Here is a 23,175-nt window from a genome sequence, read left to right on the forward strand (position 1 = left end):
TTAGAAAGAAAAGGAGTCAAAGGGGGCTGGCAGTTCCTAAAAGATGTAATACTAGAGGCTCAAAAATCAATCTATTCCGAAGCAGAAGAGAGATAAGAGCTGCCACAGGAGACCAATGGGGCTGCATGAGGAGCTTTTTAGCCATCTAAAACCCAAAAGGAATACATAGAGGAAATGGAAGGAGGGGCATGTCACTAAGGAAATATACATGGGAACAGCACGAGCGTGTAGGGACAAAGTCAGGAAAGTCAAGGCAAGGAATGAGTTACAACTGGCAAGAAATGTTAGAAACAAAAAAAAAAAGGGGTTCTACAAATATGTCAGACAAAAAAGAAAGCTCAAGGATGGTGTGGGTCCGCTGCTCAATGGAGAAGATGAGCTGATAATGAAAGATAAGAAGGCAGAGCTGCTCAATGCCTACTTTGCTTCAGTCTACGCACAAAAAATAACATGTGACCGGATGACTAGTGAGTTTATAGACAAAGGGGAGGGATGCAGATGAGGATAAATAGAGAACATGTCAGAGATCTTGTGACTAATTTGAATGAATTCAAATCAGTGGGGCCTGATGCTAATTCACCAAAGGATACTGAAGGAATTAGCTGTAGAAATCTCAGAACCACCGGCAATAATATTTGCAAACTCATGGATGACAGGAGAAGTCCTAGAAGACTGGAGAAGGCCTAACATAGTGATCATCTTTACAAAGGGGCAAAAAGGAGAAAAAAAGCAACATATAAAATATTCAGTTTCCAAATACCTGGGAGGATGAAGGGGTAATCACTAGCAGCCAAGAATTTACCAAGAACAAGTCATGCCAAACCAGCACCCTTCTTTGACAGGGTAACCAGTTGGTGGATGGGGGAGTGCAGTGGATGTAATATAGCTGGACTTGAGCAAGGCTTTTGACACAGTCCCACATGACAGTCTTATAAGTAAGCTGGAGAAATGCAGGCTCGGTAGAACTATCATTAAGTGGATACATAATTGGTTTTGTGAAATACTGCAGGCATTCTGCTGCTTTGGGTGAATGAAGCATCATCTGAATGGTATTGTTTCTGTAGACATGGATGCCATCCAAAAATGTGGTCCAAATGTATTTTTAATAAAAAGAAAGACTGAAGAATGAAGATTAAATAAAATATTTATGCTTTTACATTTTAAATAGAGACACCTCTCCGAGGCTTTAGATGCCCTAACATCATTAATTAACTAAACTAAACCTCAGCAGCGTTAAAAATCATCGCTGCTACAGGAACTCAGCCAGCCACCTACATCTTCCTCCTCTAGGAAGCTTGCCCACAGCCCTCTTCCCAAAACCCTCCAAACAGATGCCTTTTGCAGCATGCCCAGAAAGTCACAAATAAATGAAGGAGGGATTTGAGTTCGCAAGGTGCACAAAGGGAACATGGGATTGGGAAGTGGCAGGAGAGGGAGAATGACTTTTGGCAGGATGCAGTTCACCAATGCACTCAAGAACATGCTGAACTTTGAGAACGTGCTTCTCACTATTCAGCAAAGCTCACTTCCCTGAACGGAGGTGCTTTCAGAGTTAACCCAGCTCGAACAATGTGTACAAATCAGGAGAACAGCTGCTCCAGGACTGGATACAAACTGTGTCAGCACCTTTAGATAATATAATCCAAAAGTCATTTGTCTCACATAAACTCTGTGTTCTTAGTCACAGGAACTTCTCATGTAACATGCAATTGTAACTTGACACCGTTTTTTTCCTTTACTCAGATTGACTCTGGATCAATTATCATCACTAGGGCCACCCTTAATTCTGCACTGCTGCTGGTGGCAGTGCTGTCTTCAGAGCTGGGCTCCTAGCCAGCAGCTGCGGAACTACCTGCAGCCGGGGGAGGTTACCGAAGATGGGTCTGACATGGAGTGCCCCCTGCAGGGGAAGAGGAAGTCCTGTCCCTCCCCAGCCCAGCTGAGACTAGCATCTGGAGACTGACGCATGGTAAGAGCCCCCAGCGCTGCCCCTTCCCTACACTAGCCAGATTTCATGGATGAGGCCGGATTTCATGGTCCGTGACACGTTTTTCATCGCTGTGAATTTGGTTGGGCCCTAACTATCACCAACCCACCAAATCAGACCTGTAGCTGAGCAGCGAGGCAGCCTGGCTGGCATGTGTGGCCATTCTCAACAGGCCACAGGATGTCAGGAAGCAGCACCCCCACTAAAGATATTTACCCACAATTATCCTAGAACACGAAACGCTCTAAATAGGGGAGCTATGAAAACCACAAATGACGTTGCTTAATGACAACCTTATTTCTACAAATGCAACCTGCCCAGAAGCTTCTTATGAGATTTAACTAACTGGAAAGCATGAAAAAGGCTAACGCAGTCCTAGGGTGCATCAGGTGAGGTATTTCCAGTAGAGACAGGGAAGTGTTAGTACCATTGTACATGGCATGGGTGAGATCTCATCTGGAATACTGTGTGCAGTTCTGGCCTCCCACGTTTAACAAAGATGAACTCAAACTGGAACTAGTGCAGAGAGGAGATACTAGGGTGGAATGGAGGAATGGAGAACCTGTATTAAGGAACTTGGTTTGTTCATCGTAACCAAACAAAGGCTGAGGGGAGATAGGATTGCGCTCTATAAATACATCAGGAGGATAAACAGCAAGGAGGGAGAGAAGGTAGTTACGGACCACTGCTGGCCCAAGAACAAACAGATATAAATTGGCCATCAACAAGTTTAGGCTTGAAATTGGATAAAGGTTTCTAACCAACAGAGGAGTGAAGTTGTTGAACAGCCTTCCAAGGGGAGCAGTGGGGGCAAAAATCCTAACTGGTTTCAAGACTGAACTTGATCAGCTTTTGAAGGGGATGGGATGAGGCCATATTTTAGGCAATCCGCAACTGCTATTGGCAAATATCTTCAATGGCCGGTGATGGGACACAGATGGGGAGAGCTCTGAGTTACTACAGCGAATTCTATCCCAAGTGTCTGGCTGGTGGGTCTTGTCCACATGCTTGGGGTCTAATGATTGCCATATTTGGGGTCGGAAAGGAATTTCCCCCAGGTCAGATCACCAAAGACTTGGGGAGGGGGTTTCACCTTCCCCTGCAGCATGGGGCACAGGCCACTTGCTGGTTTGAACTGGGGAATAAATAGTCGATTCTCTGTAACTTGAAATCTTTAAATCAAGCTTTGAGGACTTCTGTAACTCAGCCAGAGGTTATGGATAAGGCTCCGAGTTTCCGTGACTTTCCATGACTTTCCATGACTTCTGCAGCAGCCTGTGCAGCTGGCCCCAGAGCCACCTGAGCAGCTCAGGCAACCCCTGGGTCTGTCGCACCAGCGGCTGCTGGAGCAGTATTGGGTCCCCTGGCCCCCAGCAGCAGGCGTTTGGGTGTTGGGGGGCTCAGGGCTGGGGATTGGGGTGCAGGGCAGTGCTTACCTGGCAGCGGGGGAGGGATGTCGCCGGAAGGGCAACAGGAACTCCCCTCCCTCAGCTTCTAGCTCCACGTGCTGGCTCCACTCTCAGGCACCACCCCCGCAGCTCCCATTGGCCAGTGGGAGCTGCAGAACCAGGGCTTGGGGCGGAGTGGAGGCAGCACATGGCGCTAGGAGCTGGAGGTTGCCGCTTCCCAGAAGCCGGGTAGGGAACCTGCCCCAGCCCCACCAATCCTCTCCCCCCCCAGCACCCAAGGTACCCCCCCTTGGGCCACAACCCCCCCCAAGCACCCAGGGAACCCCCAAGCACCCGCAACCCCCCCGAGCACCCGTGGCACCCCCGGGCCACCCCTCCCCCCGCACCTCCAGGCCATTCCCACCCCATAGGGTTTAGTCAGGTATATATATTAAAAGTCATGGACAAGTCACGAGCCATGAATTTTTGTTTACTGCCCATGACCTATCCATAACTTTTACTAAAAATACCCATGACTGAAATGTAGCCTTAGTTATGGGCCTACTACAGAAGTGGGTGGGTGAAGTTCTGCAGGCTGCGATGTACAGAAGGTCAGACCACATCAGTGGTTCCCAAACTTTAACAACCTGTGAACCCCTTGTGACGTTGCATTCCATAAGGTCTCTTGTAAGGTATCTTTACAAAGCTTATAATCTACTGAGTGTGGTCATCCTATTTGTATAAATGTATCATTCTTGTATCTGAAACTAGAAATATGAAATATAACTCTGAGGTCCTATTGTAATTATGCAAAGTGTGGGCCATTAATGGTGATTTGGACTCTTGATAGTTCCCATTAACCAGGACAATTGTCTGTAAATGGCTCTGTTTACTTGTAAGCTTTCCTGTGAGTCAGGCTGGGAAGAATGAAGGCTTGGGGTCTCACACGGCATGTGACTATGTTACCTGTTACTGGAATCCATCTTAAACCTGGTGCTTTTCCATTCAGAAGGAGAGGTGGGGACCCAGAGAGACAAAAGATTCCCACCTTATGCCAAAGCTATAAAAGAGGGTGGAACAGAACAAAGGAGGCAGCAGTCATGAGAAATCCCCTAGTTACCACCTGAGCTGGAACAAGGTCTGTACTGGGGAAAGGATTGGGCCCAGACTAGAAAGGAGTCTAGTCTGTGAAGGAAGCTTATTGGAACATCTCTGAGGGTGAGATTTCATCTGTAATCAGTTTCTTAATGTATTAAGCTTAGATTTATATGTTTTTTGTTTTATTTTGCTTGGAAATTTACTTTTTTCTGTCTGTTATTACTTGGAACCACTTAAATCCTACTTTTTTATATTTAATAAAATCACCTTTTGCTTATAAATTAACCCAGAGTAAATAAGTAATACCTGGGGGAGCAAATAGCTGTGCACATCTCTCTATCAGTGTTACAGAGGGCAGACAATTTATGAGTTTCCCATGTATAAGCTTTATACAGAGTAAAACGGATTTATTTGGGGTTTGGATCCCACTGGAAACTGGGTACCTGGGTGCTAGAGACAGGAGCACTTTCTAAGCCATTTTCAGTTAAGTCTGCAGTTTTTGGGGGACATGGTTCAGACCCTGGGTCTGTGTTAAAGCAGACTGGCATGTCTGTCTCAACAAGGCAGAGTTCTGAAGTCCCAACCTGCCAGGGAAAATGGGCTCAGAGGTAGTCTCAGCACATCAGGTGACAGTCCCAAGGGGGTCTCTGTAACCCAACCCGTCACACCCCTTTCACTAAAATGTCAAGTTTCATGAACCCCCTCCCAAAAATGAATATTTCCAGGGATTTTCTCCTTTACCTGAGTATAAATTATAAAAGCAGTGACCTTGGAAATATAAAATTTGTTTTTATGACAGGCTTATTCCACACTATTTATTAATTATTATTTATCATTTCAGTATTTTTATTACATTACGAAAATGGCAACACTCATCCAAGATCTCACTTTCGTAGCTTGTATCACTTTGAATAAGCCTGTTATAAGACAAGGCTCCTATGTTTCATCAAGGAGCATCAGATGTGAAACAGCATGAAAGTATTTAAAAAGCCAATTGAAAGAGATCCTCCTACACAAGCATTCAGGTCTTGAGCAGTCCAGGCAAACAACGCACGTTACAACAAAGCTTAAACTTGTTCTTCATAATAATTTAAAAACAACACTAGCTGCCTATTTAATTTTAAAAATAGCAAAAAATATCCACCTCCCTTTCCATTTCTTATAAGGAGTCTTGAAGTTTAAATCTCCTCAGTGTGATAGATATGCTTGCTTTGATCTGCTTAGCTCTTGGAAGTCCAGGGGCTCTGGGCTGCTGGCCCCGTACTGCCTGGTGTCCCTAGGGACAGCTCTGACCGCCATTAGGGAATTTTTTCCCAAGAACCCCCTGTAACATTTCACGAACCCCCAGGCGTTCACAAACCCCAGTTTGGGAACCACTGGACTAGATGATCCTGATGCTCACTTCCGGCCTTAAAGTCTAGGAGCCTATTTCAGAGCTAGTAATGAGCTATTTTGGAGCTAGAGAGAGCCCTGAAGAAATGTTAAGAGAACCCATCCATTTTTAAAAGAAGCAATTTTAATTCTTTAGAGCTCCTAGATATTTTGAAGTATTTCCTTGTAACTTTTGCCAAAATTCCATCTCTACCCTACCAGTGAACATGTGAATTTCTATTAGGCTGGGAGGTGGGGGGATTCCTTACTGAGGAGGTCAGTGGGATTCTTTCCATTGATTTCAATGGATCAGGCCGTAACAGAGAACGATACCCCACTTTAACAGGAAAACTCCACTCACCCTTACCTATGGCAGAAAAAAGGAGGCAGCTACTGAATTTGCTTCTCTCGCTTACAGGTGTATTTTACCCGACTCACTGCAGGAAGTGGTTGTGAATGCTGTGGGACACCCACCCCTTAGGGCCTAGATTCACAAATGTATTTAGGCACCAAACTCCCATTCAGAGGCCATGGAGCTGGGGACTACCTGGGCCATGGACTGATCACTTTTTGGCTGGGTCAAATCTGAGTGGCATTACAATCCCGTGTGCCAAGTTGCAATGCCACTCGCTCAGATTTGGAGGGGGTGTGTGTAGGGGGAGGGCTGACGGTGTGTGTGTGGGGGGATGCCTGAGAGGGGGAAGAGGAAGGTCAGGCGGGGGGGGAGAAAATCTATAGTGCCCCTCTTTAAATGGTGCTCTGCAGCCCCCAGTCCCATTTAAAGTCAAGGAAGTTAACTGTAAACACATGCTTAAGTTCCACTGACTTCAATGGTATTTAAGTCCACACTTAAACCCGTGCTTAAGTGCTTTGCCAGATGGGGCCATATTGTGGTGAATTTTATTAAAAATTGCAAAGCAAATAAATATAAATAAATCCTAAGGGAAAGTGATGAGTCAAACTATTGTATAAAGATCATCCAGATTACACAATAACGGAGTAAGATACACATCAGATAGAAATACAGAATAAATGAGTAGAGGCTACATCTGCAGTTGGTTAATTATTACGTGTGTGAAATGTAGGTATGGGAAAGTAGAGAAGGAGTGTTTTGCATGAAATATTTTGCTAAGGCAGAACACCCACCCACATATTTTGGAATTTAATCACAATTATTGTTTATATATCCACTAATTTTTAAAAAATAATATTTAGAGGCCAGACACAAAATTAAGCCAGATTTCCTCATTAATTTTGGCAAAGTTCTGCCTACAGTTTAAAGGAGTTTGGCTTATTTTCTTTGCCCGGCAATCTTAATTTCTTTGCAAAAGAGGACACAGGCCAAAGCGGGGCCCAGGAAAAGCATGGCCCCATATCAATCCTATTTTAAGTTTGCAGAGCAGAGAGAAGTCATGGAATATGGTGGATGTAAAATTGTAAGCACAATGACTTGCTCAGGACTTGGGAGATGGCTTGCTTTTTCATTACGCAACTTGGGCTGTATTTCTTTGTTTCTCTTTTTAACTTCAGCACCTTAAAAGACCCACTGATACCTCATGAAGAACTTTGAAAAGATTTTAAATAACATTTTTATATATTAATCATTTCAATTTAAATTTGAAAAAAGGGAGACTTTTTTGAAGCTGGCATTTAAAGAAGCTCTGCACCCAAATCCCACTGAAATTCAATAAAAGTTGAGGGCCTGCTCTTTTGAAAACCCCACTCTGAATTTCCACGATGTACTTCAGAACTGTTAGGTGATACTCCTTTCTCACCAAGGTTTAACTAGTGTGGTGCACACCCTCATGTCCAATATAGGATGACTACTATGTGAAAAAGTTCCTCCTTTTTCATTATATTTTTGTTGTCTGAGCAAATAGGAGAGACCTTGTAGTCAGATTCTTTTCTGCATTATTGGATGGCATTTTCTGCAACTTTGACACAATGAATGCCCTGTGGTTTTCTTGTCTGACATCTTACTTAATGCTATTGAGTGTAACACATTTTTCCTGTATAGATGTATGCAGCTATTATTGGGTCATGTCTCTTATCTGACCAACCATCATAATCAGGGTAGATACTTTTAGTTCTTCCTTAAATTTTTCCTCTCTTCCTTCATTTTTACCACCTAGAAATGGGCTTGTGAGATAGGCTATGTCCCTCCAGACAGATTCAGAGTGCTTCGATTGTTCCTTTAAATCACTCAGTGTGTGCTACATTGAAGGTAAGGTTGTTTGCAGAACAGAAGATTGCAATTTGTTTATCAAGTTCATGTCTCCCTTTCCGTTGTTTTCATGGTCTCATTGCAGACTGGTTGTTGCCATTTTTTGGATGTTGAAGATGAATGGACTGTTTCCAAATGAAAATGATATGGAAGAGCAACTAGACGGCCTGGAACAGGGATTTAAGTCATCATGGCTTTATTAGATGATGATTGAAAATATCTCACTAACAGCATACTAGTCATCAGACTTATCAGTATTCTGCTCCTTCCATTTCAATGGACAAGGCTTCATTCAGTGGCACATTTGATCTTGAAGAACCCAAAGAAATCAATTTTCTACATAAATCCTTTGCATATCATTGCTTAAATACATTTCACTTCCGAGGAATTATCTACTTTCATTTCTCCAGTCCCTTTGAGTTTGTCTCCTACCACTTCCTTCAGTGTCAGCTATGTTGGGTCTCAGGTTCACACACTGAGTGTCAGTGATCTGTAAATATTAATCACCCATTTGCAGTATTTATTAATCACACATTTGTGGTATTTATCAGCAGCTTTTACAAGACAAAAGGAGGTAAAAAAGCCTCCTAGTGAATTCAACATTCTGAAGACTGAAACCTAAACATAAGCTACTCTTCTTCAAATATAACCAGGATATCACATGTCCTACTCACTTTCTAGGGACGATTCCACAGTCTAGCCAATCAAGTCCTATTTATCACTTTATGACTCCACCCACTGTCCTCTCCAACTACCAATGACAGTTCATACCACCTACCAGCCACACCCTTCTCTCCAATCACCAGCGTCTCCAACCATTCCCCTTCCCCTCTAGGCTTCCAGAACCGTCTCATTTCCTCGCAGGCCTGAAGGGAATAACAAGAACCTCAGTGGTTTCATCCTCTCCTGTTTAACTTTTCAGAATGAAGTTTTCATTCACAAACTGAAATCCTTGTTTCATTCACAAACTGAAATCCGAGCTGAATGTTTCTAGCCTCGGAAACTTTTCATCTCTTCGTTGAAGTTCATTGTGAACACTACAGAACAACTTGGGAACTAAAAATTGAACAGACCTGGAAAAATCCTAAAATATCTTTAAAAAAATACAAAATACGATGTTGTTTTCTGTTCTGGAAAAAAGAAAAAAAACAGGCAGAGGGCAAGAGGACATTTCACAACCCTGATTGCAACTGTGAGTGAGCCATCCTAAAAGACAACCTGCTAAGTAAGGGCTGGGAGGTGGTGAAACACACTGGCTCTTACCCACAGTACAGAGAGGACAACCCTTATTAGAAATCAGGAAAGCTGGCACTCACTCCTTCTTCCCTCCCTATTCATTTGAGGGGAAATCTTGATTTATAGATTGCAGGCTCATAGCCTTTTGCTGACCATCCTGTATGCAGGGACTAGCTTTACAGGTTTCCCACTGCATCTCTATTGATTTTATTATAATTATTATTTTCTACCAGCTTTGAACAAAACGATTGTCCAGGAGCACAGCGCAACTGCTCCATGCCATGCAGCTTCCACATGAATCCCTTCTACTGCACCAATTCATGTGCTGTGCGCCTCCCCTTCTCCCACTTCCCTGCAAGGAGGCGTTAGAGGCCTTGGAGGGAATATCTACACTGCCATTAGATACCCAGGGCTGGCCTGTGCCAGATGCCTCAGGTTTGTGGGGCTCGGGCTGCAAGGTTGTTTAATAGCAGTCTACACATTCTACTGCAGCCCGAGCTCTGGGACCCTCCCACCTTGCAGGGTCCTACAGCCTGGCCTCCAACCCGAGTGTCTACACTGCAATTAAACAGCCCCATAGCCCTGCAAGCCTGAGTCGGCTGGCATGAGCCAGCCGTGGGTTTTTAATCACAGGATAGACTGAGGGGGCTAATGGAGTGACCCAGGAGCCTTTGGTTGGTTTTGAGGGACAGCATGGCTTCCTCCTATGTTGTTCACATGGAGCAAAGCAGGCTTTGAGTGGCCCTGTTATTTTCACCGGCAGGGTGAGGGGAGAGGAACAGCACTTCAGGCTGCTAGGCGTCGTGCCCGACCCCACCAGATGTTAAACATGCAGTGGCTCTGCTCCCATCTCCAGGACGCACTGCAGCTCCTAGGCCACAGACAGCTGGGTGGCTGAGGGCCTTCTGGGTAGGGTGACCATCCGTCCGGGTTTCCCCGGATATGTCCGGCTTTCTTAGCTTTAAATGGTAGAATAGCAATAAGGTAGAAATGTCCGGGATTTCCCCCTTCCCCTCAGGCAGAGTGCGGCGCGGCTGATTGGACGGCTGGGCCTGATTGAAAGCCGCTCGCAGCCACTGGGGCCTCTAGCAGCCAGAGTCCCTCCCCCGCTCCCTCCTCCCCCACAGAGCAGCGCCCCAGTGTTTGACTGCACGTGGAGCTCGTAGCTCTCCCTCGGCCTGGGGGGGGGCAGGCAAGGGACAGGAAATGGGGGGGTTAGATTGATAGGGGGTTCTGGGGGGCTGTCAGGAGAAGGGGGTGTAGAGAGCGGTTGGGGCAGGCAGGGGACAGGGAACGGGGGTTAGATTGGTCGGGGGTTCTGGGGGGGCTGTCAGGAGAAGGGGGTGTAGAGAGTGGTTGGGGCAGGCAAGGGACAGGGAACGGGGGTTAGATTGATAGGGGGTTCTGGGGGGGCTGTCAGGAGAAGGGGGTGTAGAGAGTGGTTGGGGAAGGCAGGGGACAGGGAACATGGGGGGTTAGATTGGTCAGGGGTTCTGGGGGGGCTGTCAGGAGAAGGGGGTGTAGAGAGCGGTTGGGGCAGGCAAGGGACAGGGAACGGGGGGGTTAGATTGGTTGGGGTTCTGGGGGGGGCTGTCAGGAGAAGGGGGTATAGAGAGCGGTTGGGGCAGGCAAGGGACAGGAAACGGGGGGGTTAGATTGGTCAGGGGTTCTGGGGGGGCTGTCAGGAGAAGGGGGTGTAGAGAGCGGTTGGGGTAGGTAAGGGACAGGGAACGGGGGGGTTAGATTGGTCAGGGGTTCTGGGGGGGGCTGTCAGGAGAAGGGGGTGTAGAGAGTGGTTGGGGCAGGCAGGGGACAGGGAACGGGGGGGTTAGATTGGTCAGGGGTTCTGGGGGGGCTGTCAGGAGAAGGGGGTGTAGAGAGCAGTTGGGGCAGTTAACGGGCAAGGAACAGGGGGGGTTAGATTGGTCCGGGGTTCTGGGGGGGCTGTCAGGAGAATGGGGTGTAGAGAGTGGTTGGGGCAGGTAAGGGACAGGGAAGGGGGATTTAGATTGGTCGGGGGTTCTGGGGGGGCTGTCAGGAGAAGGGGGTGTAGAGAGCGGTTGGGGCAGTTAAGGGACAAGGAACAGGGGGGGTTAGATTGGTCGGGGGTTCTGGGGGGGCTGTCAGGAGAAGGGGGTGTAGAGAGCGGTTGGGGCAGTTAAGGGACAAGGAACAGGGGGGGGTTAGATTGGTCGGGGGTTCTGGGGGGGCTGTCAGGAAAAGGGGGTGTACAGAGCAATTGGGGCAGGCAAGGGACAGGGAACGGGGGGTTAGATTGGTCAGGGGTTCTGCGGGGGCTGTCAGGAGAAGGGGGTGTAGAGACCGGTTGGGGCAGGTAAGAGACAGGGAATGGGGGGGTTAGATTGGTCGGGAGTTCTGCGGGGGGCTGTCAGGAGAAGGGGGTGTAGAGAGCGGTTGGGGCAGGTAAGGGACAGGGAACGGTGGGGTTAGATTGGTCGGAGGTTCTGGGGGGGGCTGTCAGGAGAAGAGGTGTAGAGAGCGGTTTGGGCAGGTAAGGGACAGGAACAGGGGGGTTAGATTGGTCGGGACTTCTGGGGGGGCTGTCAGGAGAAGGGGGTGTAGAGAGCGGTTGGGGCAGGCAAGGGATAGGGAACAGGGGGTTAGATTGGTCGGGGGTTCTGGGGGGGCTGTCAGGAGAAGGGGGTGAAGAGAGCGGTTGGGGTAGGCAAGGGACAGGGAACGGTGGGGTTAGATTGGTCGGAGGTTCTGGGGGGGGCTGTCAGGAGAAGAGGTGTAGAGAGCGGTTTGGGCAGGTAAGGGACAGGAACAGGGGGGTTAGATTGGTCGGGACTTCTGGGGGGGCTGTCAGGAGAAGGGGGTGTAGAGAGCGGTTGGGGCAGGCAAGGGATAGGGAACAGGGGGTTAGATTGGTCGGGGGTTCTGGGGGGGCTGTCAGGAGAAGGGGGTGAAGAGAGCGGTTGGGGTAGGCAAGGGACAGGGAACGGGGGGTTAGATTGGGGGTGAGGTCCTGGGGGCAGTTAGGGTGCGGGGGGACAGGTAGGGGTATTCTGAGGGGGGCGGGAAGTGGGAGAGGGCTGGGTTTGGGCGGGGCTAGGCGCGGTACCCCTGTCCTCTTTTTTGATTGTTGAAATATGGTAACCCTACTTCTGGGAACCATGAGGAGATCCGGGACGGGACAGCAGCGAAGAAGCCCTGCAAAGGTAAGCCAATACTAATCGATTTGAGGGGGGAAGGCATTTACTGTAACTTTGGGGGGTGGGGGGAGAGCAGCATACATTGCATTTTTGGGGGGAGGGGGAGCATTTTAACCTTTTCGTAAAAATTTTAGATGACTTCTTCCACAACCACCTCTGGTGGAACAGGGTTACTGCCCTGCGTGGTACATTCCTATACATGTCTGAGGTCCCCATTTCTGCCAGCCTCAAATGTTCAAAATCAATGAGTCAGCTGCCTGCCTCCCCCCGCCCTCATGGCATTTTAAGTAGTAATACATTGTTGTTTGCGTCTAGTTCCAGAGCCTTTAGGATGCCAGCAGGCAGGGAGGTAGGGGCAGGGAGTGAGTGGAATTTTGATTCCAGGGCTTAATTTGTAATGAATGAGGTGCCAGGGCTCAGGCAATGTTTTTACTTTCATAACTGATGCAGCAAGCCCAGGGGTGCCAGGGCTGTGAGCTGCCAAGCCTAGAGGTGCCGGGACTCAGCCCTGGCAAGCCCTGGAACGAATTAAGTACTGCTTGACTCCATCTTTCCAGTCCATTAGCCAGTGGAGCTGAGCGGCTGTAAAAGGGGATGCAGATTACATCCCACCGGAACAAGGTGGGAGAACTGGGAAATGAACTCTCAGTGCCCCAACTCATTCCTTGCCCTCTCTGTGCCACCCCTGTGATAAATCACAAACTAGCCCTTTAATTTTCCAAGGCTGCAGCATGGAGAGCAATCCCATTTCCAGGGGAGCTTTCACAAAACAGAGGGCATGGTCAGGGGCATGCACAAGGGGGGAAGCAGGGGCACACACCCCAATAATCAGTGAGGGCACAGAGCTCCTCTGGCCCTAGGGCTGTGGAGGAGGCACAGAACGTGCCCCTCCAAAAGCAGTGAGATTTAAATTCCTGCACTCGCCCCTGGGCATGGTAAATAGCAGAGAGAGGTATATGAAAGTGTACACCAAAGAACCCCATTCAAGTCAACTCCGTGAAGAAAATTAAGGCTTCTGCTGCCGTAAGGAGAAATCTGTGGCTGGTTAGTGTGAAGCACTATTGATTTCTGAAAAAGGAATAAAATAAACTTCCCTTACAAAAATAAATTAAGTTGTGTTGAAATACTGAGTTCCTTTTCCTACTTGATTTTCACTCGGGAATGGTCTGTCCTGACAGCTCACCGTGATGTTAACTTTGAGAACTGCATTAAAACAATCCGACTGCTTCAGGGAAGAGAGGTTACTATCGGGCAAATTCCTGCTGAGGCTGCAGGACTGTTACTCCCATGTGACTATTGCTGGCATGGGAACAAACATAAGGTCTGACATTCGGAAGGACTCTGTGTACTTCTTTTTGCTATTTTCTTTAAAGTGCACAGAGCCAGAAGTGCAGTGGCTAGGCATAAAGAATAGACATCTTGAAAGACCAAATGACTGAGATCTGAAACTATTTGTCTCCAAGAAAATACCAACGAGCATGGCTTAGAACTGGCACACTTAAAAGAACCACAATTATTATCTAAGTATTACATGGCACTTATCGCCTGGCAGTCACTCATGGGTGGTGGCTTGAGAACACACTGTGAGGTAAGGGATATTATTCATGCTCCTTTTCCCTCCCTAAGGGCTTCATACTTTCAGCCTAATTAAGTGCAGACGGGAGCCTGGTAGATCAAGGTGCAACAAAATTATGCCCTTCTCATAATGAGAAAGCAAGCACATGATCTAAGCTATAATAATTCATTAAGCAGGTATATTCCCAACTACACAGCCACCACAAACTAGAGTCCTGAGCCACAGATTAGCAAAGGCTGAGACCCTCAGTCCCTGGGTTGGAGCCTTAGTGACACAGGCCCAGATCTTCAAAGGTATTTAGGCACCCAACTCCCATTGGTAGAGGTGCCTAAATGCCTTTGAGAATGTGGGCCACAGTCCATTGGCACATGAGCTTTGGAGGTCCAGTGCACATCCTGAAGCAGCAGCTGGGCTCTTCCAGCGAGAGTCTGACATCTTGATGCACCATCAACCAGACTGGTCTGCTAGACCTGCGATCAGCGCTATAAAGCAGAACCGGTAGATAGACTACTCCCTGCTCATGCCTGGTGTTCCTCCATACGGGATTCAGAGCCTTCTAGACTGCGAGGCTAATGGTAGAGCTCACTGACACCAGCCATGTGGGGGATGGCTCTCCCAGCCTTTCCCTGACCCCTGTGGGGCGCTCAGCTTCTAACTCCGGCCAAGGTGGGGAGAGCAGGGGCTGCTCACTCATGTGCCCAAGTGGGTAGGAATGGGGCACAGACAGGAGGGGAGCCCAGGCTCTAAAGCTAAATAGGTCTCATCATTCCAGGATGGGGACATGAGAGACATGCTTTCTAAGGGCTTTGGAATGCCTCGGTAGTCACAGCAATGTGACGTCAAATGAAGCTCCTGAGGTTTCACGGCTTGCGCCTGAGTGGGAGGACTTTGCCAGCGTGTCTGTCTGCGTCAGGCTTGGAGAGGATGCCATGAGAAATGTCAATTGCTCCTGAGGCAAATCCAACTTTGCATGAGAGCCTGGAAATAGCTGGCAAAGAAAAAAAAATACTTTCAGAGCCAAGTGATAGGTGCTGTAACGGGAAAGGAGCCACCGACTTTGGGGGCTAGATTATAGATTTGCCACTAGTCCCGAGTAAAGGCCGGTATATAGCTCTGCTAGCCCAGCCGCAGGTCAGGCACTGAACTGTGCCCTGGCTCCCGAGGGGCAGTAATCTGCACCAAAGCTTTTCCCAGGTGCAGAGTGCTGCCGGTGACGGACATATCCTGTGCATGCACAGACAGCTTGGAGACGCACTGCTTGTAAACCCCAGGGCGACAGCATTCCCCCCCACTCCGTCACAGCATTGCTGGCAACGACAGCATAGAGTTCCTCAGCCCTGTGTACCCAGGATGGGAGAGGGAGGAGATCTCTCATGGGTCTGGCTCACAAAGCCTGGTTCGCTCTCTCTACCCCCCCTTCCACTTCCTTCCTTCTACTCCCTGCGCTCACGGGGTAATTAGTGCTTCCACGCTGCCCAGGCCCTTCTAATCTGCCCATTAGGCCCAGCTTTGTCCCTCAGGTTTACTCCACAGCTATTGAGTTGGCCATACAGAGTGCTGGTACAGCTGCTGATGCCCGGCACCCTGGCCCCGTAGCTAATGCATTGTGTGGGTGAGGAGTCAAGGCTGCCCCCACTCCTCACCCACCTGTGTGGGATGGGGAGCAGCAGCCCTGCCGAGAGCACTCTCTCCTGGATTGTGACGCATGATGCGGGTAGCCGGATAAGAGGGCACCCAACACCCCCCTTTCCCCTGAGCAGGCACGCAGGCCAAGCCGCAGTCTTGTCCATAATTAGCAGCCATAGTGTGGAGTGCTGCTTGCTGCTATCCCAGAGGGGGCAGGTTACTGCAAGCACATACCAGCAAATGCTGGCAGGGATGCAAAGGCTACACCCACGGGTGGGGCGTGGGGGGGGTGGGGCAGCCAGAGGCACCGCTTAGTGTGCTCCCCCTAAGGCCCTTGGAGACATCACCTGGGTACTTCAGCTGCTCCCTGCAGGCGTTCCAGAGAGGCTGCATTTGCAGAAGCCAGAGACAGCCGTCATAGAGCAAGTCAGAGAAAAGCTGCATGTTACTACATGGTTAACAGGGTTAAGGGAGCTGCCTGGGGAGGGAATTGCACCACCTCCTCCTGCAGGGTGAGTTAGATTTCTAATGTACTCATTAGCCTTTCAGCCAGTGCTGCGCTTTGAGAGTTATACCCTGCAGGGACCCAATTCTGGCCCCTGCCAATCAGGAGTCACTCCACTGAAATCAATGGAGTTCCAGCTAGGGTCAATAAGAGGAGAACCAGGCATCCTCGTACCAGATCCACAAATGCTTCAGGGGAACCAAACAGTGGAAGTGAATAGGAAGATGTCTCAGATGACATTAGGGATGACAGACTTGGGCTGTATATGCACATCATAAAAGCCACCGTGGTGACCTCCAACAAGCTGCTGCTTGTTCAAGTCATCTGGTCAAAGGTCCCTGGGTTCAGAGCAGTCCCGATGATTACTAGTGTTACGTGTGTGACTGTGTACAAAAGAGGAGCGTAGGCACTTTGTTTTCTTTTTGCTCTCTCCTACGTTTCTCTTGGTGAGTTTTCGGATGTTTTTCCTTCCAATGGGTAAGGTGGTAAACGAGAAATTACTGCCTCTGGCAAAACTAATATAAGAGCTGACAAGGAGAGAAAGCTGTGGCTTATATGTCCTTTTCTGTCTGGCTCCAGCAATCACATTCTGAACTAATGTTTTCTCAGTGCAGTGATGCTATGGCAGATGAGTGACCATATCAGCAAATATTTGCTTTGCTGATTGCAGGATCCTGGAACTGATTTGCAACAGAAGGCCAAGTAGGAGCAATGGTGATCTGCGAGAAAAACAGACAGATTGCTTTGTCAGCCATCTGCTTTAGACTCAGACAGTCCCTTTCTTATCGTTTCTATCTCATTAGACGCTGACCTGGATCACAATTTGTCCATAACGGTTGTTGCCTCTTTCCCACTGTGTCAGATGCTGTACCATTATTTCATTCCTCCCTGACCTCAGGCTGCCCTCTCTCATTGGCTGCGATTTCAAGACATCTATGAAATGCGTGACGACTCGGTTCGTTTTCTGAACACGGCCTCTGAGCAGAGCGAACCGCAGCGTCACAGCCTCTCTGAGCAGAAGCCCGGAAGAATGCGAGGGCGACTGGTGGTTTGTACCCCACCCACCTCAGAGGTTTGGCTGCGAGAGGTCACTAATCCTTCAGACAGTTCGGAGCAGAGAAGTTGGGAGATGGAGGCCGCCTGCGTCGCTCCCGATCTGCAGATTCCAGCCCATAAAATCGGTTCGCAGGCCAGTGGCACTGAGACAGCAAAGGGGGAAAGAGTCAGAGACTCCTTGACGCTTTTCTATTGCCAGTCTAATCACTGTGGCAGGTGCTCAAAGCTCTGAGGGCCAGATTGTGAGGCCCTTCCTTCTTACTCCAGGGGCGCGCTTCTTGACCTGAATGGGGCTAGCTGTGGTGAGGTGCCCCTTGCTGGCAGTTCGGCTCCGAATCAAACAGAGGCTGACAGCACACTCCGGGTTAGTCTGTAGTCCCCTCTCCCCACCCTTCACTCAGTCTTCAGCACAAAGTAAGGTTTTCCCTTGGCTGCTAGTCCCATCACACAGAGAGCAGCCCTGGAAACGGGAGCCCTCCGTGGCTGCCAGCAGGGGTAGTTTCCATGCCAAATGCGGACGAGGGATGGCTGGTGTTAACCCAGCTCGCTGCACCCTCCCAAGCATGCCCACACAGACCTCCCAGAGACCTGGGTCCATGGGGAGGGGACAGAAGGACCCATGGGGAAAGGTGAGGCGCTTGCCAAGTGACACTAACGCCCCCAAAGCACTTTCCATGCGGTAGGGGCGGGCTGTGCCAGCTTTCTGTCTGGCAGAATGGGTTGAAATGCGTCCCTCCCTCACCCAGGCAGAGCGATTTGAACAGCACCGACAGTCAGAGTTCCCGCTAGCGGAGCAGAGGGACAAATTCCCTAGTTCGGCCAGAGCCGTGGTTCGGCATGGCTGACAGCAGCGCAAGGGACGAGGCACAAGCGCTAACAGCCGGGCAGGGCGGGGCGGCACGTGGAGCGGGGACGCCGTTGGAGTCCCTCAGCAGCGGCGGTACAAAGTAATACCTCTCGGCAAAAGGAGAAACAGAACATGATCCTTCAATTAGCACAATCCACATACTGTACTGATTATTAATAGCACAGCTGAGATCATGACATCGTTGCATTAGGCACTGTACAGACACAGGGAGAGGCACGCCCTCCCACAAAGCGTTTACCATCTAAAGAGCCAGAGGCTGGGAGGGGAAACAGAGGCACGCAGCGGTGAAGTGACTTGCCTAGGGTCACACAGCAGGTCAGTGGCATGAACAGAACCCAGGTATGCCAGGGACCAGTCCAGTCCAGTATCCACTAGCCAAGTGTCAAGTGTCAATGTATAAAGAGGTGTATGCTACTATGTAAAGGCTGGAATACTATCAAATGCCTGTTATTTACTCACTTCTCCCTCAGATTCCTAACTCTGATGGAAAGCTCTGACAGCAGAAGGTCTGTCACTCCTGTTGACAAGCACGAATGTTGCCTGTCTCAGTAATAGGTGTCAAGAAATCTCGACTCCCTAAACCAAAGGATTAAAATTGTCTATAAAAACGCACATGCACAAATACAGTGGGGACACTGAGCACACTAATAGACTAGGTAGGGGGACCTAGAGGGCAATCAATACAAGAACGGGAGGAGAAGGAATATTCCTAAAGGAATTTAACGTTGTGACAGACTGGTTTACACAAAAACTGGGATTTAAAGAGCCCAAAGGGGTTAGGTGCCAAAATCCCATTTAGTGCCTTTGAAAATTTCAGCCTTTTTTTAAAGCAAGTTAAACTTCAGAGTCTTTCCCCATGTGAAAATACCTGAAGTATAATAACTTCCATTCACATAGTGCTTTTCACACACCTCCCCAAATATAGCACTTTAAAAATATGGGTAAACTTTATGGGGAAACTGAGGCAAAAAGAGATTGAAGGGTAACATTGTCAAAAGTGCTGAAAGCACTTCACTGCTTTCAAAGATTTCACTCTTAGTAACTTGCCCAGGGCCAAACAACATATCCAGGGCAGATCTGGGACTAGAATGCTATTGTGTTTGTATGATAAAGAATTATTAATACATACACAGTATAGAGAAAAAGAAACCCACCAAAAAGAGCACTTCTGTTTCAGAACTTAAACAAAAAAGTCAGTGGAAAATGTGAGACTTCACAGGAAGCTCTTGAAGGATGATATTCAGGAATCCCTGGGAATGAAATAAGTAATGTTTTCCAATTCCAGACAACTTCTGACATTAAATATTAAATGCTAAGATCATAATTTAAAATAAATTTATAAAAGTTAGCAACATTATAAATGTTTAGCTAATCGTTCTAGGTCTGCCTCTTGGAGTAAAGAGTCTGCTAGTTCTATATTGCCACTACTGGCATGGTAGAGTCTTTTGTAGTACTTCTTTATTCCCACCACTGGACAAAAAAGAGAATGAATAGGAGTGGGGAAGGCCGGGTTCAGAAACATTCAGCACTGGCCTAACTCTGCTCCTGTTAAAGCCAATGGTAAAACTCCCATTGACTTCAAACTATGATCTCCATATATACCGTTGCTGTACAAAATTGTGATATATCTGCAGGAAAAATTGGGATATTAGCTATGATTCACGGAAAAGGATGGCTTTGGGAGATTTCAACACATCACTCTACTAGAAGATCCAGCAGCATGTAGAGCCCAGATGACCTTTCCGTCTGTTTATCAAAGTGCTTCCAGCTCCCTTGTCAAGGCAGGTGAAACAATAATAGATATGAAAGTGAAGACAACTCAGCTGCATCCAGAACACTTTGTTACATTAAAAACACTCTCAAAAGGTCAACATGGACCTGATGGCTCTTGTTAACTCTTATTTGTTGTGGCTGTGAGTGCAGAACAGTGATAACCAATTCATGAATTAAGATAAGACGTTACAGGAACACCAGAACCTGCCCCATCCAATCTGGGTTTTGGTGAATCAGTTCTAAGTGGTATTTAATTCCCTTACATAGAAAAGGAAAATATAAGGCAAGGTTGATCCTGACAATGAAAAGAGGATGAGAAAGCTGGTTAAGACCCTGGTCTGGGCCTTATGAGATCTAGGTTCAGCTTTCTGCTCTGCTACAGACACTCCTTATGACCTTGGGCAAATCTTTGTATTTCTCTGTGCCTCAGGAAAAACAGGGTCAAATCTTGCCCCACTGGAGTGTGGTGAGGGTAAATTAATTCCTGGGAGGTGCTCAGACGTAATGACAACAGGGGCAATATAAAATCTAGCTAGAGAGAAAAGCCAAATACTGTGATTCTAAGCACAAAAAAGCCTCAGAAAAAAATGAATGCAAAATTATAACATTGGGCCAACTTCTTAGCTGATGTAAATGGTGTAGCTCCACTAACTTCAGTGGAGCACTGTCTAGTTACACCAGGTGAGGATCTGGCCCACTCTTTTCCTCTTGCTCAATACCATTACCTGTATAGAATATATTTCATACTAGGCCAATTTACTGTTAAATTAGACAGTGAAGATCTTAAGAGATAATAACAACAAGGAGTCGGGTGGCACCTTAAAGACTAACAGATTTATTTGGGCATAAGCTTTCGTGAGTAAAAACCTCACTTCTTCAGATGCATAGAGTGAAAGTTACAGATGCAGGCATTATATACTGACCCATGGAGAGTAGGGAGTTACTTCGCAAGTGGAGAACCAGTGTTGACAGGGCCAATTCAAATATTATTAAGAGATAATAATATTTGCAACAAAGCCCACCCCTTTCTTACTCTAATACATCAAATTTATATTGTACATGCCAAAGAAATCCTTCCTGTCTGGAGTACTCTAGTATTGTGAGCCTATGCACAAAATTAGGATGTTGCTAAGAAACCTGTTACTTTAGCAACATTATCCCTAGAACGATGGGAAAATGGCTAATTGTGAGAAACAAACATGTTTCAGTCTATTGTATGTGGTTGAATTATTACTGTTGGATTGATCGGTTAGACTAATCGTGGAAAATACTTAATATTTCATATTGTTTCCCTGAATTTGTCTACTTCTCCATGATTTCTTCCATGTTCCCCCTTATACATGAGAAAAGCTCCCCATCAAAGTAGCCACTTTATGTTTTAAATCCATCCTTAAAGGCTACTTCTGCCTTGACTCCTGTCTGGTATTTGTTAGGCAAGTGGTGAATTCTGATTTCTGCTTTTATGTGAAATATGTTTTTGCATTACATCCTTCTGCTAACATTCCACCTCTGTTTCTCTATTTTTTCCTCCTGTTGCATTCTGTCTAAAACCTATATTGTGATCTCTCTAGGGCAGGGGCTGTCATCTTTGTTACTTGTTTGTATAGCACCTACCAAAATGGGGCTCAGATCCTTAGTTTGGGTTCCTACATGCTACCATAATAAACAGTTATTTATTGTTATTGCCCCTTCTTTCAATGCCAGAGCTCTGTTATGACGTCAGCGATGCTTGTGTCCAGGGCCTTTGCAAGTAACCTCCCAGTGTGGGAGAAATCAGTGAGGTGGGGTCTAAGTATGCTCTAAGTTTAACTTGTTTTACTTACACGTGTTCACTAGACCTGGAGAGAAGGGCAATCCCTTCTCTCAGGAACCTCAGTGTAACACCAATGGTGAGTCCCAGCAGGGAGTAACTCTGCCTCAAGAACTGACTCCAATCAGAGCCCAAGGCAGAGAGCAAACCCTCCTGTTGCTTGCACAACTCCCTTTCAAGGACCACTGCCTCTACCAGAATACATCAAAACTCACAACACAGCATGTCTTCCCTAGGCTCAACATTTGCTGGCATGCCACGAATTTGGAAGATGCTGTAGTAGCACCACCTGGCAATGCCTGTCATAATGTATTGAATGCCTGTCATAACTAAATGATTTTTTTTTTTGCATCGGTCTTCACTGCAGAGGCTCTGAGGGAGATTCCCACATCTGAGCCATTCTTTTTAGGTGACAGATCTGAGGAATTATCCCAGATTGAGGTGTCAAGAGAGGAGGTTTTGGAACAAATTGATAAACTAAACAGTAATAAGTCACCAGGACCAGATGGTATTCACCTAAGAGTTCTGAAGGAACTCAAATATGATATTGCAGAACTACTAACTGTGGTAGGTAACCGATCATTTAAATCAGCTTCTGTACCAGATGATTGGAGGATAGCTAATGTGATGCCAATTGTTTTTAAAAGGCCCCAGAGGTGATCCTGGCAATTACAGGCCAGTGAGCCTAACTTGAGTACCGGGCAAATTGGTTGAAACTATCATAAATAATAGAATTCTCAGACACAGATGAACACTATTTGTTGGGAGAAGAGTCAACATGGCTTTTGTAAAGGAAATCATGCCTCACCAATCTACTAGAATTTCTTGAGGGGGACAACAAACATGAACAAGAGTGATCCGGTGGATATAGTGTACTTGGACTTTCAGAAAGCCTTCGATGATGTCCCTCATCAAAAGCTCTTAAGCAAAGTAAGCAATCATGGGATAAGAGGGAAGGTCTTCTCATGGATCAGTAACTGGTTAAAAGATAGGAAACAAAGGACAAGAATAAATAGTCAGTTTTAAGAATGGAGAGAGGTAAATAGTGGGGTCCCCCAGGGATCTGTACTGGGACCAGTCCTATTCAACATATTCATACATGATCTGGAAAAAGTGGTACACATTGAGATGGCAAAATTTGCAGATGATACAAAACTATTCAAGATAGTTAAGTCCAAAACAGACTGTGAAGAGTTACAAAAGGGATCTCACAAAATTAGGTGACAGGGCAACAAAATGCAGATGAAATTCAATTTTGATAAATGCAAAGTAATCCACATTGGAAAACATAATAGCAGCTACACATACAAAATGATGGGATCTAAATTAGCTGTTACCACTCAAGAAAGAGATCTTGGCTTTATTATGGATAGTACTCTGAAAATATCCACTCTATGGGTAGTGAAAGTAAAAAAAATCTAACAATGTTAGGAACCATTAGGAAAAGGATAGATAACAAGACAGAAAATATCAAAATGCCA

This window comes from Malaclemys terrapin, chromosome 6 (assembly GCF_027887155.1).
Source record: "Malaclemys terrapin pileata isolate rMalTer1 chromosome 6, rMalTer1.hap1, whole genome shotgun sequence".
NCBI lineage: Eukaryota > Metazoa > Chordata > Testudines > Emydidae > Malaclemys > Malaclemys terrapin.